General features: G+C 40.0%; 1 protein-coding gene across 4 annotated transcripts in view; it reads right to left on the reverse strand.

The window, feature by feature from the left end:
• Nucleotides 1–16,836, reverse strand: part of RGS6 (regulator of G protein signaling 6) — a 246,869-nt gene that overhangs the window by 107,021 nt on the left and 123,012 nt on the right. Inside the window, exon 1 of one of the 4 annotated variants that reach the window (XM_066551384.1) lies at nt 9,945–9,960. The exons of the other annotated variants lie outside the window; for them this stretch is intronic. The gene's annotated coding sequence lies outside the window, so the exon portion shown is untranslated. Of the gene's footprint in view, nt 1–9,944; nt 9,961–16,836 lie in introns of those variants that run through there. 4 annotated transcript variants of the gene reach the window in all.

Raw genomic sequence — 16,836 nt, forward strand, 5'->3', positions numbered from 1 at the left:
AAGCATGGACACAACATCTCAGAATGGGTCAGGCCAAGAGGGACCACAGTGGGTCATCTGGCCCAACCTCCCTGTTCGAGCAGATTCATCCTACAGCACATGGCACAGGATTACATCCAGGATCTTGAATATCTCCAGTGGGGGATACTCCACAACCTCTCTGGACAACCTGTTCCAGTACTCAGTCACCCACACACTAAAACCACTCTTCTTCATGTTCAGGTGGAACTTTCGGTGCATCAGTTTCTTCCTATTGCCTCTTATCCTATTGCTTGGTGCCACTGAAAAGAACCTGACTCCATTCTGAGTCTTAGACTTCATCCAGGAAAGTCAGCCAGACTGAACTGTTTTTGCAAGACAATGAAAATCCCATTGTGTTACCAACCACATACTTCATCTGTATGCACTTGTAGCTGACATCAGAGAAAGATTTTTTCATGCATATTAGGAGGAAACTGCTCTGAAATGTGCTATGAGTACCCCATGTCTCCAGCAACACTTTAGGGCTTCAAGAATCATAACATTTGGTAAAACTGTTTTTTTCTCTTTTTCTATTTGAATTAAAAGTTCAGAATGAAAAATTAGCTAAAATAATTACCTCCATGCCGGAAAATAAACTTTTTACTCTTTTGCTCACTGTAAGCTAAAGGAACCCCAGCATCATTTATGTCATTAACACTACAAGAAAAGTTCAATTTCAAGCAAAATAAAACTTTAATTATCTTAAAAGAAAGATATATTGTTTTTACCTTAACTATTTCCCATTTCAATCAATCAAGCAGGCATTGGTGTCTCAAATGGGGCCATTAATTTCAGTTTCAGTTACAATTACAAATACCTACTGCATTTTTAAATAAAAAAATAAACAAAGCTACCCTAGAGATAACTCCTTCCCAAAAGGCTCCTTCTTACTCTTGTCTTCTAGCCTGACTACACTAGTGGCACTTACTGCTCTCCTTATTTCAAATTGTTGGATGTTTCTTTTCTCCTTCCCTTTCTACTCAAATGCCACACCTCCTTTCTCTCTCATCCTCTCATCTGATCCAGACATGAATACACACAGCATCCTCCTACAGCCTGCCCAGAATTTTCAGTCTGCTACCCAAGAGCCCACAGAATTACAAGCCCCTGGTTCTACATACTCTTCCCATTCCAAACACGCTTTTCTTGTGCTCTACAGCAAATTTCTGCCCTGCTCAAAGAGGACAGCATGGCATACTCAAAGAAATATTTGATGATAATTTTATCCTTTCTTAAAGTTATAATCAAGTATTAATTAAAATACTAAAAACCTGTATCTAGCAATGTTTCCAGGTTTTGTTCAGTTCTCTACAAAGAGAAGATCTGACCCTTTACACCAGCCTTTGTTTTGCACCCACCTAATGCTTGCAGACATAATATCTGCAAGCCAGATCCACCCTGGATCCAAATTACTGCTGAGTTACGGAAATATTTCACAAAATAAGTGCTACAGTGACAAAGCAGAAAAAAAAGTGATCATTAGAGCTTCAAGCATGGAGGAAAGCAGAGGGCACATGAATTGTGAAGGTCACTTTCATCAAAGCTTTTAATCTTAACTTTTAAGAGAGTTACCTATACACTGGAGTGCTAATGACTCTCCCTTCAGCTTCTGCATGTCATTAAATGCCCCTTAGGCTTCCCTTGCTGAAGACAGGGAATGAGAGTTCTTGGACAGCTCATTTCATCAGGCTAGGAGGCAGAAAAAAGTATAATAAAGCATTCCTCATTTATCTCTCCTAAATGAGCAAGCTTCAGTGAACTAATTTCTGCCCAGCAAAAGTCATGGTAAGAATGAACAATGCTTTTTGTTTTTTTCCCTATGCTGGGGGTCACTGCTATTTCAATCTAGTCTGATTTTGTAAAGGGAATTGTTATTCTTCCATCCCAGTGGATTCTGAGTCTGTATCTCCACAAGAAAGGCAAAGAAATTCACGTATCTGCTGTCACTGTTAGCTACACAATGTAATGTATGCCTAACAAACTAGATCTGCTTTTTCTCCTGACTGGTTGCTGACAAGTCTACACCCTACTTTTATGCAGAATGTTTTTATTTCTCATTATCCCACTCTCAATGTACTGAAAAGGGCTTCTGGCTTCAGGACCACATTAGTGGAGACATAAACTACTGCAGGTAGTTTATAAGAGGTTACCAGCATATCCTGTTACACACAGTGTGATGAGAATTTAATGCATATATTACTGGTATTCATTAGATCTTCTTTTCCACCATCAGCACTTTTTCTGGCCTAAGGGGGCTGAGGGCACAAAGTAGAAGACCTTGAATTTCTGTCAGAGCCAAGATGTCTATCACTGGAACATGAGAAGTCCTTTTTCTGAGGCAGGACAGAACAAAAGACTACATTTGTTGATGCATTAGACTAAGTCATAATACAAGAACAACTGCAACAACTACAGCCTGGCAACCTTGGGTCAGTGTCACCCAACATCTCGTTACCATTTTAAGAGGGAAAACAACTCTCAACTTTGCAGTAGCTTTTCCTTCTCCCAGCACCAAGATAAAGCAGGCATCCCTTCTGCTGGAAGTTAGCACACACAGACTTGCTGAGCCCTGGTCAAGGTTGGCCTTGAAGGGGACACACTGAGGGAAGGTCAAGTTACACACGGAGAAGAAAAGCTGCCAGTTCCCACCTCCTGCAGCCCTATACCCAGACACCACCACTTCCACTAATGGATCTCCCTGGCTCAACTCAGTTGTGGCTGAGTGACATATAATGATGTCAGAGGCCCTCATGGTCCCATTTTTCATTTTATTTTGTGAGTTAGTGAGGAAAACAGTGCCCTTTTCATATTCTAGCATCTGAGTTAGATGTACATATTCCCTCAGACCCTGCAGGAAAGCTCCTGCTGCCTATTTCTGAATATTTCAGTATGTACCAGGTGCCTGTCTGATTACTCACAGCAGCTACCCTACCCCTGGGGCCTCCTGTCACCATCTAACCTGTGGCTGGAAAGTCTCCAGGCATCACTCATCAGTGCCAACATTAAATGCATAGGGTTAGAGAGAGCACTGTGCAGTTGCAAAGATCCTCTCTGACCTGGCCAATGGCAGCTCTCATGTGTATTGGGGGAGCTGGATGTTACATGGAGCAAAGGATCAGTCTGTTAGCAGCTAGCATGATGGCAATGATTATAAGCACATTTGATCTTTTCACTGAAATACAAGTTTAAAAGAGCCTGTTTCTCACAGTGCCAGCTCTTACTCCTGTAAGTGCCTCTGACACTACTGGTGTGCCGGTGCATTCTGCACCTGCTGACTCCTGCTACACAGCCCACACATGCACAGACAAGGAAAGTTAATTTGACAAGATGCCTGAAGCCAACTTGCTTCACTGGTCCAGACAATTTCACTCTGCTCAAAAAACAAGAAGAAAAATCTGAAAAATAAGGGCTATACAGCTCCCTTTGGCACCCTCAAGGGAGAAAGAACAATCTTGCCTCTGAGACAACGCTGGAAAGCGGCAGAGCAGCACTGATGGAGAATTGTGGTATGGCCTTCAGCAATCAGCATCATCTGCTTCTGTCCAAGTCTCCTCTCCTGCATAACAGAGATAATACTGAACTACACAGGGGTGCTGAGACTTAATTCAAAGCTGTCCAAGGGCTTGGGATGCCTCAAATAGCAGATGCCACACAACTACGAAAGTTATGCTCCCCATCTCTGACAACCTTCCACAGTCCCAGGAAAACCAAATGACAGCAGAGCACAGATGTGTCAGCTGACAAGGCCATTTGGCTGCTTCCCACCTGACCAATGTCCAGTGACAGCTGAAGTCAGGCCACTTGTGGAACTTGTGCTGTTCCTGATGGAGTTCTCCCTTCTTTTTAAATTTCAGAGCTTATTTCAGATAAAGGCAGAGTATACTACATATCTCCCTTAATTTTGAGTGTGTTTCAGGAAGTGTTAACTGTGATCTTCAGATGTTTATTGGATGGTGAAACAGAGCTAATAATGTCACCTTGAAAACAGTAACACGCCTTAGCATTTATATATCTCTACGTCGATGGGAAGGTACCAGTGAAGAACAACCACCAAGGCATTTGTCATGATTAACTGTATGCTGCTGCTAATCCAGCTAGAGCTTCACTAAAGTAAGCATCTACTCACAAGTCATCACATGGAGGGACAGATTTCACCACGTCAATTGGATTATACAAAACAATCCCTAGGGAAAAACTGTGACACTTACTCAGCTGCAGAGGTGCAGCATCAGAGTCTGGAAGGTACCAGGCAGCAGTTTTTTGATCAGACTGTGCCTCCCCTAACACAGCCTACAGTGTCAGCTCTGCACAGCACCCTCAACTCAGGCCTAGGCTGTGTTACAAGAAAACATAGTCATGGAAAATGAGAGCTGGAGCTATTCCCCTCAGGCACTATATGCACAGTTGGAAAACAGGGTTTAATATTCAGCAGGAAAAAAAAGCATAGCAAATTAATTCAGCAAACAGAGATTCTCCAAATGAGTTGAACTAATGCAATTTTCTCCCTCCCCAAAAATCAAGCTTTTAGCCCATGAGTGTCAACAGTAAGAAGCAAAAGACATCAATGTGTCAGTGTTATGCAAACTCAATTTTTCATTAAAAACATTTTGACAGACAACTCCCGATGAGCTCAATTTCTACATGAGCTATAATTGCTTAAAAGAGGAAGCTATTTTGTCATGTTAGAAAGCTGTGTAAAAATAAAAATCTCTTGCTTATTGATTGTGCTACTGTAATTACAGTTGCACATCCTTGGGCCTCTCTTCCACTATGCATCATAACAGAAGTGTCTTGTGAACAGCACTGCATTTTTTCCCCATGCTTTCTAAATTTATGGCAAAGATGCCCCATATATGCACATAATCAGCTTTAGAGATCTTACACCATTGAAAGAACAACTGCTCTAATTAGAAACTTTCTAAGCCTGGCTCCAAAATAGACCAAATATTTACTTTGGTAAATATTTACTTTGTTCCATAAGCAGAAGTGTTAAGCTTTTTAAAATAGTAGGAAAGTGTCATAAATATCCAATGAAAAGACAATATGAATTTAAAAAAAAATCCCCAGTAGAAACCAAGTGGCCATAGAATTTGTGACTTCACAGAGGTGTAAGGAAAGTCACATTTAAAAAAAATAAATACCACCTCTGCCACACAGTATTTATTGAATAGATGTGGCTTTTGTGTAACTTAACGAACTATGCAAATCTATGCACAGAAAAACACATAAATGCAAAGATTATTTCAGCCAAGAAACCTGTAGGATGGAATGATCTACACACCGTTTTTCAGTGTGCCATCTGAATTGAAGGAATCACCACTTGGGGGAAAAAAAGGAAGAAGTTAGTCCCTGTGTCCTTTAAACAGTGCTGCTAAGGGAAGGCACTGGTGCTGGCACCATTTGGGCTGTTTGTATCTGCCAGCTTGTGACAGAACAGAACCTCCCAGACCATTTCTCACAGGTCACCAGTCACCTAGTACTAACTGCATCTGACCACTCCACCCTCAGCAAGATTTGAATGGATAAATCTGAAGTGCTCTGCAATGACTATCGGCAGAAAGAAGACTGAATCAAAACAAAGCAGCAGCATGGGTTGAAATTTGAAGAAGTGAAGTTATAACAAGAAATCTAGAGCTGCACTTCTGGAAACATATGCACCATAGCCCCCATACAAGAGGTGTTTGGGGGAGCATAGGAGTAGATGCTTTCCTTTGAAGTGGTTTACTGAAGTCACTGACTGCAGGGACTGACAGCATCACTGCCTCGCTCCAGCCAGCGTCCCACGCACAAGCTTCCATGGAAACAGTAGAGATTTTCTCTTCTGTTGCATCACTGCTCTGAATGTAAAACTATGCAGGTCTCCAGACTGCTCATAGAGTGACAAATGAGGAGCAGAGCAGACGTGCTAGCACAGCCCTCATGGGGCCCTTGCAGAAGGGCAGGATGCTGTAGGTGACCTGGCAGAGCCCTCCCAGCCTGCTCCCACGCACAGGGACACGGGCTGGCCCCTTGTCCAACCCATTGCAGGCAGGGCACGGGGGGGAAGAACATTAACCAAATCTCAGCAATGCTCAGAAGCAAACCTGTGACTCTGCTGCCATCCTAAATAACCCTGCACAAACCAACTTGAATTGACAAATTCCAGAAGTAAGTTTAGTTTCAACATCTTTGATTTTGCCAGGTCTTCTTTTGGGGATCAGCTCCCACACCCTGAATTTCACTTTGAGTTCTGGCCATCAGTTAATCAATCATTCTCATGCAGGACAAAACTATGTTGAACCTTGGGGGTTTTTTATTCTAAAACAATTGAGAAAGCTTCTGAAATCTTAAATCTTCCAGCACCATTGTGTTGAGTATCCAATTTGTAACATTATTCAAGGACACTTATTCAAGCCACTTTACAAGCAGCACATAAGAAGCTTTCTTAGTATTACACTGTGGTCTGTGCCTGACCTGGCATGAGAAAACAGCACCTCTCTCCCCATGTGATGCTGAACCGAAGATTCATAAACGCAGTCCTCAAAGAGGAAGCTCACTTTCCTCTGGAGCATGAAATACAGGGCACTTCCAGACAGAAGAATGCCAGTCAATAGTGGGTCACTAATCTATTACCACTCAGGAACTTGCAGCTCCCCAAATCCTGATAAAGTGAAGACCTGGTTAGGACTGCACCCAGATCACTTCAAACCAAATCCACAACCCTTCCAGGTGAACTCACATCCACACTTTCCAAAGCTGGGAATTGGACAATATTTTCAAGTCCCATCATCCTACTCAGGAGCTGGAATCACAGAGTTGCCCACCTCCCATCCTGACTGCTTCAATGCAAGGCAGGGGAGGAAAGAACTATCCAGCCACCTTCTTCCAGCATCCCTGGCATGTGACAGTGAGCCTTTCAATGCAACAGGGTGCAAAAGGCCACCCCTGGGTCTGGCAAAAATTACTTAAAGCAACACTGAGCAAAGGTGAAAAGACAAATTGTTCCTCATGAGTGTTTTCTCCCTTTGCTACAAAATGCAGCAACTGTTACCTAACTGCTCTGAAGTATTTCATTAAATATATTATTTATTGAAATGAAATACAGATGCATAAATATTAAGCAGACAAGAAGTTAAGATGCAGTTGGTAGATGCTCAGTCAGGGTTTTGGCATTGTTACTGCTTTCTTTAAATATCTGAATAATGATGAGCATTGTATCACCTCAAACACTCAGGAAAGGCTGTGTTGTTCTCTGGGTCACACTTTTTAAAAGCAAAATAGATTTTTTTATGCCACTAATAAATATTTAACAGGGAGCAAACTCTGCAGTTGAAGGGGGGAAAAATTATCTGCTGCATTCCTGACCTTATTCTGCATATAGGGGAAGAAAACAAAAAACCCAGTCCAATTTAAAGTGACTATTTTCTACTTTAAATTGTATGCTCTAAATTTGCACTTTGATTTAGACCCCACAGCTGAAGGAAGATTTGTGTCCACATCCTTGTGGAAGGACAGAAAGGTATTTGTAGTGAAAAGGAGGATATATGAATCATAAGACAAGACTTTTACACTGTGGACTTCTTGATTCAATCTGAGCTTCATCAAACCACTATCAACTGCAGGCAAAACAAGATGAAACTAAGTAGGACAACCTTGAGAATATTATTATTTAATAAAAAATGCAATGCACTACCATTTTATGTTCTTTTTGCAAAGCTTCATAAGGATGTTCCTAACTTCTCCCACAGTAGTGAAGATACTTGGAGCCATGCAGGAAGTAGTTTGTAAATTATTTCTGGTATGAGACATAAAAGTTGGGGTTTGTTGCTCCTTGCAGGGAAGCTGTAGCACTGGTACCAAATCTCTACCATTAACTTTCCAAATGAATCGATGAGGGAAACTATCCAGCATATCTCTTCTTTCTACTTCGAAAGGTTTCTGTGGCTTACCTAAAATAAATTAGGCAGAAATATATATACTTGCTCACAAAACCAAACATTTTTCTTCAAAACAACAACAAAGTGGGGCTTCAGGAATATTTTTCTACCTTTTTTTCCCAAGCATTCCTCTGTGTATGTCATACTGTGACACATAATTCAGTGTGACAGGTCATTTCATACCTCATTTAATTCTTTGCACTGCAAAGTGCCCTACCACAATAAAGATAAGCTACATCCCTCTTGCCCCCAAATGCTGTGGACCATATAAAGCAGAGAAGTTCATAAACTACAGGAAAGACAAGAAATCCTATTCACAACAGTCAAAAGGTTGTATTTGGTTTCTCTTCCTCTCCTTGTGATAGTGTCATCTTGTAATTTCTAATATTGTTTTTACACATAAAAAAAAATACTCAAGAAAAAAAGGCAAAGACAAAGAAAAACCACCCAAGTTTCTACTCAGGATGAAAAGATACCACTACAAAAGATAATGTAATTTTTTTTAAATTTCAGAATAGAGGGAAAGTAGAAGCTTTGAGAAGATTTGTCAGCGAGTGAATGTAGACTTAATTATTTGTGATACATCTAAATCCATCTATTTTCTTCACATTGTTTTTTAATAACTTTTAAATACATCTATTAAAAAAAATTGGTTTATGACCACAAAGTGTTGGAAACACCAAGGAAACACCTTGGTTCAACCCACAAAGAGACAATGTTGAAGATTTTAGCACTATGTGACTTTCTGTACTAGCTCTGGGAAGGAGTTCCAAACAAAAAGCAGTCCCACTGCTGTCCACCCACACCATGGCTAAATGCTGCAAAGTATGGATGCAATTCTCTTAGCAAGGTGATAATATTTGGGCAGTTAGCAATTGTCAAAGAAATGTTTTTCAAGTACTCTACTTCACTCTCTGATGTGTTAGTGAGCAGTACTAAAATGAAAAATATTAGATAAAATTTAAAATCTAAGCAGTAATCAAAACAGATTGCATATTGTCTGACAAAGGTTATCTTCATTTGGCAATTCATTTATTCAAATATGCTAAATTATGCTGATGGGAAAGTTCGCATAACATAGGACTCAGAGAGATTCTTTAACTGAGCCACTCAAGTGCTTTGGTCCTTGACTTTGATAGCAGCTATTGCTGGAATGAAAACCCAAACCTCACAGATTGCTCAGTAGAATGCATACATTAAAAGTGCGCATGATTCATAACATGATCATCAGTACAGGACTTGTTGACATTTTCATGCACTGAAACTATCATTTATTATGCCAAGATTAACTGGTGCTTTCCCTTTGGCAAAGAAAATGTTGCAAATCAAACAGTAGTTATGAGCTCTGCCACAACTCAATTACAGTCTTCACCTGTATATATATATATACAGTAAATAACTTCAATGGATGAAGTTATTTACTTCAACACCAATTTTATGATTTATTCAGTGGTTCCCTTGCTGTTAGCTCTGAACTTTTTAGTAATGATATTGCTAAAGATAAAAAATTTTATAACACCTTAGAAAAAGAATAATTTCCCTTCTTAATATAAAAAGAGATACCAATTTCTCCTCCCCACTCCTAAAGTTTTCTTTCCAAATTCCTGCTAATAATAAATCAAAGAACACATTGCAGTAAACATGTGGCAGTTAATAAAACAATGCCACATCCGTTTTTTTTCAAACCTCAGCCTCAAACTGCTGTTTGATTCAACTCTGGCATTTAATGCAGCTAATGCACAAATGAGGTTCTGCTGTTTTAACCCCTATTTTACAATACTTGTCAGACATTTTCTGAAGAGAATCATAGGTGTTCCAGCCCTACAGAACACTCATGCACTTTTCTTGAGCACAAATGGCTAAAAATGAACCCTGCCAGAGACACTGATTTTAAAGTCTTTTACCTCTTGACACCTAACCAGTATTTTTCCTAATTTGAGGGGAGGATAGGGAAGACCTACATGGGGACTGGAAGTCAGAAACTCTACAAAGAAAGGTATTGCTTACCTTTTGGTACTTTATGATAGCATCTTCTCTCCAGGGCACTGTGTAAGAGACAACTGAAGACACAGCTCACAACACAGAATTGCCCAGCAAGAGCACAAGGCACTCTGGCCTTCCTCTCCTGCCAGCAGACAACACAAAAGGCCATCTTTGGCCCTGTAATGCCAACTTGCTGTTTTATTCACTGGGAAAGGACAGGACAGAACAAAAAGCAGACACTGCATCCTGTGGCTGCAGCTTGGTGGCTGTTCCAACACATGAATACAGCAAATGAGGGAGAGTGAGCTGCCTCCAGAATATGAAACAGCTGCTCTTACCCTTTTTTATATCACTGTCATATGATGTCTGTATCTACCCATGGGTGGATTTCCTTCCTTTCAAACGAAGAAAGCATTCACTCTAGAACATAAATAGTAAATCTTTTGCATGACACACGTAAGTTTTCTCATGGATTTTGTGTTCAATTAGATCTCTTTTCATGGTGTGGAAGGAAAACATCTAGCACAGGTAATAACACCATAAACATGCTAAATTTCATTTTGCAGGAACAACTGGTTCTACAATACAGTTTGGACTTTACCTTACTTCCCCAACCAATGGCTTCTGTACTAGTATACTTTGCTTGTAGAATATTGCTTGACTAAAGAAAAAAATATTAAACACCTATACATCTCAGCTGTACAAGAGTGGTTTGCCAGAATGTCTTTTTCACTACACTTTTAATGTTAATGCTTGATGCCAAAAGACGGAATTGTTGAATACATAACTGTATTACAAGACTTGATTTTTTTTTAGTTGTAGAATGGCAGCTGAGAGATGTGGTATTTCGTTGTAGTTCTCATGGATTCAAACACTGAAACAGAGTAACATACTAAGAACAACACATAAACATTAATTTTGAGCACCTAGAATTACAATATAAATCACAGATCACATTAAAATTATTTACCTTCCCCATTCCAGGATGGAATGAAAGTAATTTTACACACAGATGGGAAATACATTTAATGGCTTACTAAATAAACAGGGATCATTGTTTTATGATGCTTAAATTGTTTTCCCATTCCAGCTTTTATAAAAACACTTAGGATCCTCAGAAATATGACTTTGACTTTTAGATACAGAGGAGTTACATGTCAGCATGCCTGACTTGTACCCCTATGCTGTTAAATCTTATTAGTGCCAACTCTGACACTAGTGTTTCATGGTAAATCACTAGCAAAAGCATATAAGGGGGTTTCACTTTGCTATAAAATCATCTTCCGATCAGTTAACGTCACTGAAGTGTTGGTTTATTCACTATTGAGGCAGAATCAAAGTCTACCTATTCTATAATTTCCTTTTTCTAAGGTATTATCTCCCAAATTTTTTCTCTGTTCAACTACAAAACAACAAAAGTAGCTCTGAAACAGGATTAAAAAATACCTAGCATGCTTTCCAGCAATTCATGTTTCAGTGCACTAACTTTTTGTAGCAATACAACTACAGGTTGATCAAAAAAAAGAACAGAAAATTACTATAATTATTCTTATTGATAAGAATGAAACTTGCACAAAGAAATTTATTTAGTGCTTCCTCGATTCAAAAAAATTATACATTTTTAACCATAAATTCTACCCTCAACTAAAACTATGTAGTTCTGCAGCAGTGGGTTGGGTTTCTGTATCTTTTTTTTCCCCAACTCACATAGCAAGGAAAAAAACCAACAACAAAAGAACTCAAGAAACTTACTTCAGAATATTTTTTCCTTTATGTTCCTCCCTCCTCAGCAACCTGTTGTACCCCTTATCCAACCTGATTTGATCTTCCATCCAACTGCCAGATTCTGCCCCTAAGGTCCCACTACCTCCCCCCTTCATTTGTGCAGTTGTCCAAGGACTTGAGGACATACAGCACTTAAGGGCTAAGTGCTGCTTGCATTGAAATACAGTGCCACATTTCACTTTCCTTCATTTTCCACACATGAAAGCTAGATAAACAGCTCAGGAGCCTTCTATCTGAAACCTTTCCTGGGGAAGGAGAGGAGCACAGTAACCATGAGTGCTTTCAAACTGAAAGCCAAATGTGGTCACTCACACCCATGCTGCAGTGGATAACTGCTCCCTCCTGGAGTGCAGCTCTGAGGTAGAAGATGGTGCTGTGACAGGAAATGGTAGGTGGAAAAAACACTCCTGCAGCACCAAAGGTGCAGCCACTCCACCATCAGTCACAGGGAAAGAGAATTGACTAGGGCTGCCTGTGTCCAACATCAGGCAGCAGAAAAAACCATGGCTAGGCTCTGAGGTCAGTGCTGCTGTACACTCTGCTTCTGGATTCATGAACCTTATGATGCTATCAGTCCTTGTCTATTAGCAGAGGAGATGGGCACAAATAAATAAGCAAAACCTTCTTTTATTTTTTTTTTAGTGTCTGTCCCTTAAATTAGCTGAACACTACAAAGAGATGGGGCACTTTGTTCCTAACCTGCTAACAGAGAGCAGATAAAGATGTTTAAGCTACAACCTTGGTTTGATGAACATTTTTCATTTTGACCAGCCCCTGAAGCCAAAAAGTTATTATGTTTTTCAGGTAGATTGAGTAATGAGCTTTTCAGTAAGTTTCAGTAACACTTCAGAGCAATTCAGTTACTCTCCTCTCTTGCCACTTTATTTCTACTACAAGCAGTTTCTTGCTCTGACATAATGTCACGTTTTTGTTAAGATGGAAAGATGAAATGTGGATCCTTCTATTAATACATGAACCCTGCAACTCACAAAAAGCCAAGAAGACTTATTTGAAGTAAAATGCTTCTCTAAGGACAGATGCACATTATTCTCATGCTTGGCTGATGGGAAATATATGCATGTATGCACACATACACTGTAAAAGAATCAAACTCCAAATATGAATGAGCATAAGTCAACTGAAATTTCTTTATTCAACCACAGCTGAATGCTGGGTCTATTCATGTTTTTACAAGAAAAACTAAATGCAAAGGGTATACTGTGAACTACTTCTCTTCACAATTTTTAATACAGAGCACTCTTTCAGAAGTGATGTTTTATGTTCTACATAAAAGAGACTAACTAAGAAAGTAAATAAATCCTCTGAAATAAGTAGTGTTGACAGATTTTTTTCACTACTTACTTTACCATAAGTCAAAGTGAGTGAGCAGGATTTGGTACTTAATGCCAACAACTTCATTAAAAAAAAAAAAGGCAAATAAAAGCAACACTAATAAAAAATCAACAGGAATTAGACACTTCTCCTCCATCTAAGATGTCTCACAGCACTTGCTGTCTGAAGCACAAAGGCAGGAAACACAAGACTTCATAAATCTGTTATTTAACCAGGGTGGTAGGGCAACAGAGTCCTTATACCTGGAGTCAGCTCAGCAAGACACAGCCCTGTGTTTCTCACCCACCGGTAAGACATTCATAAGAAAATTAGTAATGGCTGAATAACTGGATAAAGTTTAAAAAAAAAGAAAGATTCTCTGCAAGCCCTCTTCAGTTTTGTACCAATATCAAGTGGTCCCTATTAGTGCTAGGAAGTATGCATGAAAAGAAACAAGACCCGACAGCCCGGAGATCAGCAGCTCCGGCTCCATGCTGGCCCGTGCAGCTGCTCCAGCTCAGCAGTGCACAGGAGCTCTGCGGGAACAGGGCGGGAGGGGAGGGCGGGAGGCCATCCATAATTCATGGCTGAAGAGCCAGATGGAAGGCAAAGGGACTGCACACTGCATGGTGATTTCCAAGCTGGCGTTCTTGAGACTGTTCAAGGCTGTTAATGTGAGCATGGCCAGCAGGTATTTACTGGTGTCTTCCAGTACATAAATGAGCTGCTGGAAAGGGCTTATGCTAGACACTGCATCCCAAACCTCCAAACCTGAGCAGCTCTCCAAAATGCTTGCTGAGATGGGTTGGTCTCTACCAGAAATTCAACACCAATTGCCTCCATTCACATTCAGGAATCAAATTCATAATCAGAGAGGTCTGACTGCTTTCTCCATTTAACACTCTTATCAGAATTAGGCATCTGATATATAGGCTACTGACAGGTGTTCGGGTCAGGCAACTAATACTGTAAAATAAACAAAAAACAAAATAATCATAGATCTCTATTCTCTGCTCATAGTCCTTACTCAGACAAAATATTTGCCACTAAATTCCATGTATCATTTGGCTGGTCACTTCTGCAGCTATCCTGAATCCAAGGAGTCAGTAACTGCCTTTTCAATATAATATCAACTTCAATATACCTGGACGCAAAGATTTGTGTCACTCAATCACTGCCTCTGAATTTCAGGTCACCCTGAGGGCTTAATGCTCATCTTCCTGGTATTAGTTATTTCCCATCTTGTTTAGATTTCTGTCCTTCCCATTACCCTGTTATTAGCAACAAGTGACTGTCACAAGCATTTTGCCTTTGCTTTCCAGATGTAGTAAGAGAGGAATTCTCTTACTTCAGAACATGCAGCTCCTCTTTACTGGTCTCTGGACTTCAGAGGAGGTTACTTCCCACCTTGCTGCATATTTACCTTCAAGTGCCTCAGTGTCCTCATCTCCTTTGTCATCCTGCTCCCCCCACCACACACCTGTTCCTCTGGAAATAGGACAATGTGTCACTCACTAGTCCCAAGCTTGGAGAGCTCTCTGGGAAGTACCAAACATGCTCAGGAGGGAGAGGGCTCCAAAAAATGCTGCTTATTTAGTCCTGCTCTATATATTTGATGCTTCATCTGAAACTCACTGTTTGTACAGCTTTTGAACCCACTGTCACACCCACATTTGGTGGGGACAGGAGATATCAAATACAATTACAATTCTACAAAATTCTACAATTACAGTTCTACAAAAACAAGTGGCTATATATCAGAGAGATTTCATCCCTCATGTGAATACCAGGGCTATAGGAATTCCTGCACTGAGCACCCAACACCTATTTGCCCTCAGACAACACACGCACACAAGAGAGACCTTATGTACAACCCAGATATATGGGAACAACTCTTGCTAAAACTTGCAGCCAACTTGGAGAAGGCAAACCTGAGAGAAGCTGTGTTTCTGTTACTCTGTTTTTTACCAGACTACCTAACATACCTTTCCTTTCTCAGCAGTCTACAGTGCACCCAGTTTAAGACCAGCACCAGTTACAAGCCTCCACCCGAGTTCAGGGATGTTTGTTCTTGCCTCTGCTTCAGAGCCTGCTGCCCTTACCAAGGTTCCAACACATCTGGCTGTGAATCAGGACACAGGAAAAACTCTACTTGATTGTAGTGCGCAGAGTTGGAAGACAGCTGCTTATAAAACTTTGGGGTGCAGAGGAGGGCAAATTCTTGGACAGAAAGACAAACAGCCCAGAATTCATTATTTAAAATGCATTTCGTTGCCTGTTGAGAAACTCACAGGAAGCTTTTCCTCAACTTCAGAGAATAGCAAAAGTTACAATATGAACAATACATGCTTCATACCTTAATCAGAAATGAAAAAGGAACTATTACCTTAATAGGTAAGTGCCACTGAGTACCTCCAAGTTAATGTTGGCTTATCATTAAGGGAACTGTACCAGAGTCTTCAAACACTGCAGGAATCCATATTTGCAGTTTTACTCAGTATCTGCTGACATACCCATTCACACAGTACAAACACAGGTATGTGCCCCACATTCACCATCAGTTTTCACACCACCTTTTCATGTGGCAGATTTAAGAACAAGAGACACTAAATTTGTGACATCTCCAACAGCTCCTCCCTGTTATTAGAAATTAAACTGCTCAGTTACCATATAGTATCTTTCAGTGGTTCTAATTCTGAGAGGGTTTTCATGTTCATGGGAGTTTCAACAGGCATTGGGCCATGAAGTTTTTCTCCATAAAATACCATATTTTAATTTGTTATTCCTTTATTATTAAAAAACTCCTCTTGATGATAACAATCTCAGTTTTTCCATAAATTTTTACATTCACAGCTCCAAGTATTTTCTGATAATTTTCATTGAAAAGTTTGCATTTCATTAGTGTTTATGAGCATTTCTATGAAAGGGTAATAACTCATACCACTGAAGTTGTGTGCACAGTTTGTTCACTCCTCATAGCACTGTTCCTACATATGTCAGTCTTAGGTATATAGAAAATTTCAGGTCACTTCTGCATCAATTTATTGAGAAAATACTGACAAAGTATTGAGTAGATATTTACAGTATGCTGAGTATTACCTAGCTGAAAAGATCAGTTAAAAGGCTCTGTGATGAGTAGGAGGGAGGAATACATTCATGCCAATCCACTGAAATAGACTGGTTGCCACTGCCAACAGCTATGCTTTGGCTGATAAAAGTCTTTGAGCAACAACAATTGCTATATGCTCTGCACAAGGAAGTACAAAAATGAATTATCCACAAGTAGTATTATTCTCAATTGCTGTTGGGTTTTTCTTTACTACAGCCTTCCTCAGATCTCTCGTATTATTTAAAACTAATGATGTTTCAGTCATTCAAAAATGCTACATGTAAAAATGCTGGTGCATTTGCTTCATCTGAATGATGCTAAAGGCAACTTCTGGCATGCCCCAGTTGCTGAGCTCAAAACAATTTTTTTAGTAATGTATGCATGAACAGGGGTTTGCTGCTATATAGCTCTGTCCTAAATGGAAATATCAAAAAAGCCTGTCTTTATAGATTGAGACCTCTAGGAACTGAAAACTAAACTAGCATAAAATATCCCTCTCTCACCTTCTTTGAGGTGAGACACCTCATCAGTGGATGTAGATATAGGCAGAGGTGAGCAGTGAGATGCTGGAAGAGACTTTACATCACAAATTTGGGACAATATATTCCAAAGCCTGCACCTGGCCTCCTATACTTGTATTCCTATCCTTGTTGCTGTTGCTTTATCTGCTAATTCTTTATCATAATTTCC

This window comes from Molothrus aeneus, chromosome 6 (assembly GCF_037042795.1).
Source record: "Molothrus aeneus isolate 106 chromosome 6, BPBGC_Maene_1.0, whole genome shotgun sequence".
NCBI classification, from domain to species: Eukaryota; Metazoa; Chordata; class Aves; order Passeriformes; family Icteridae; genus Molothrus; species Molothrus aeneus.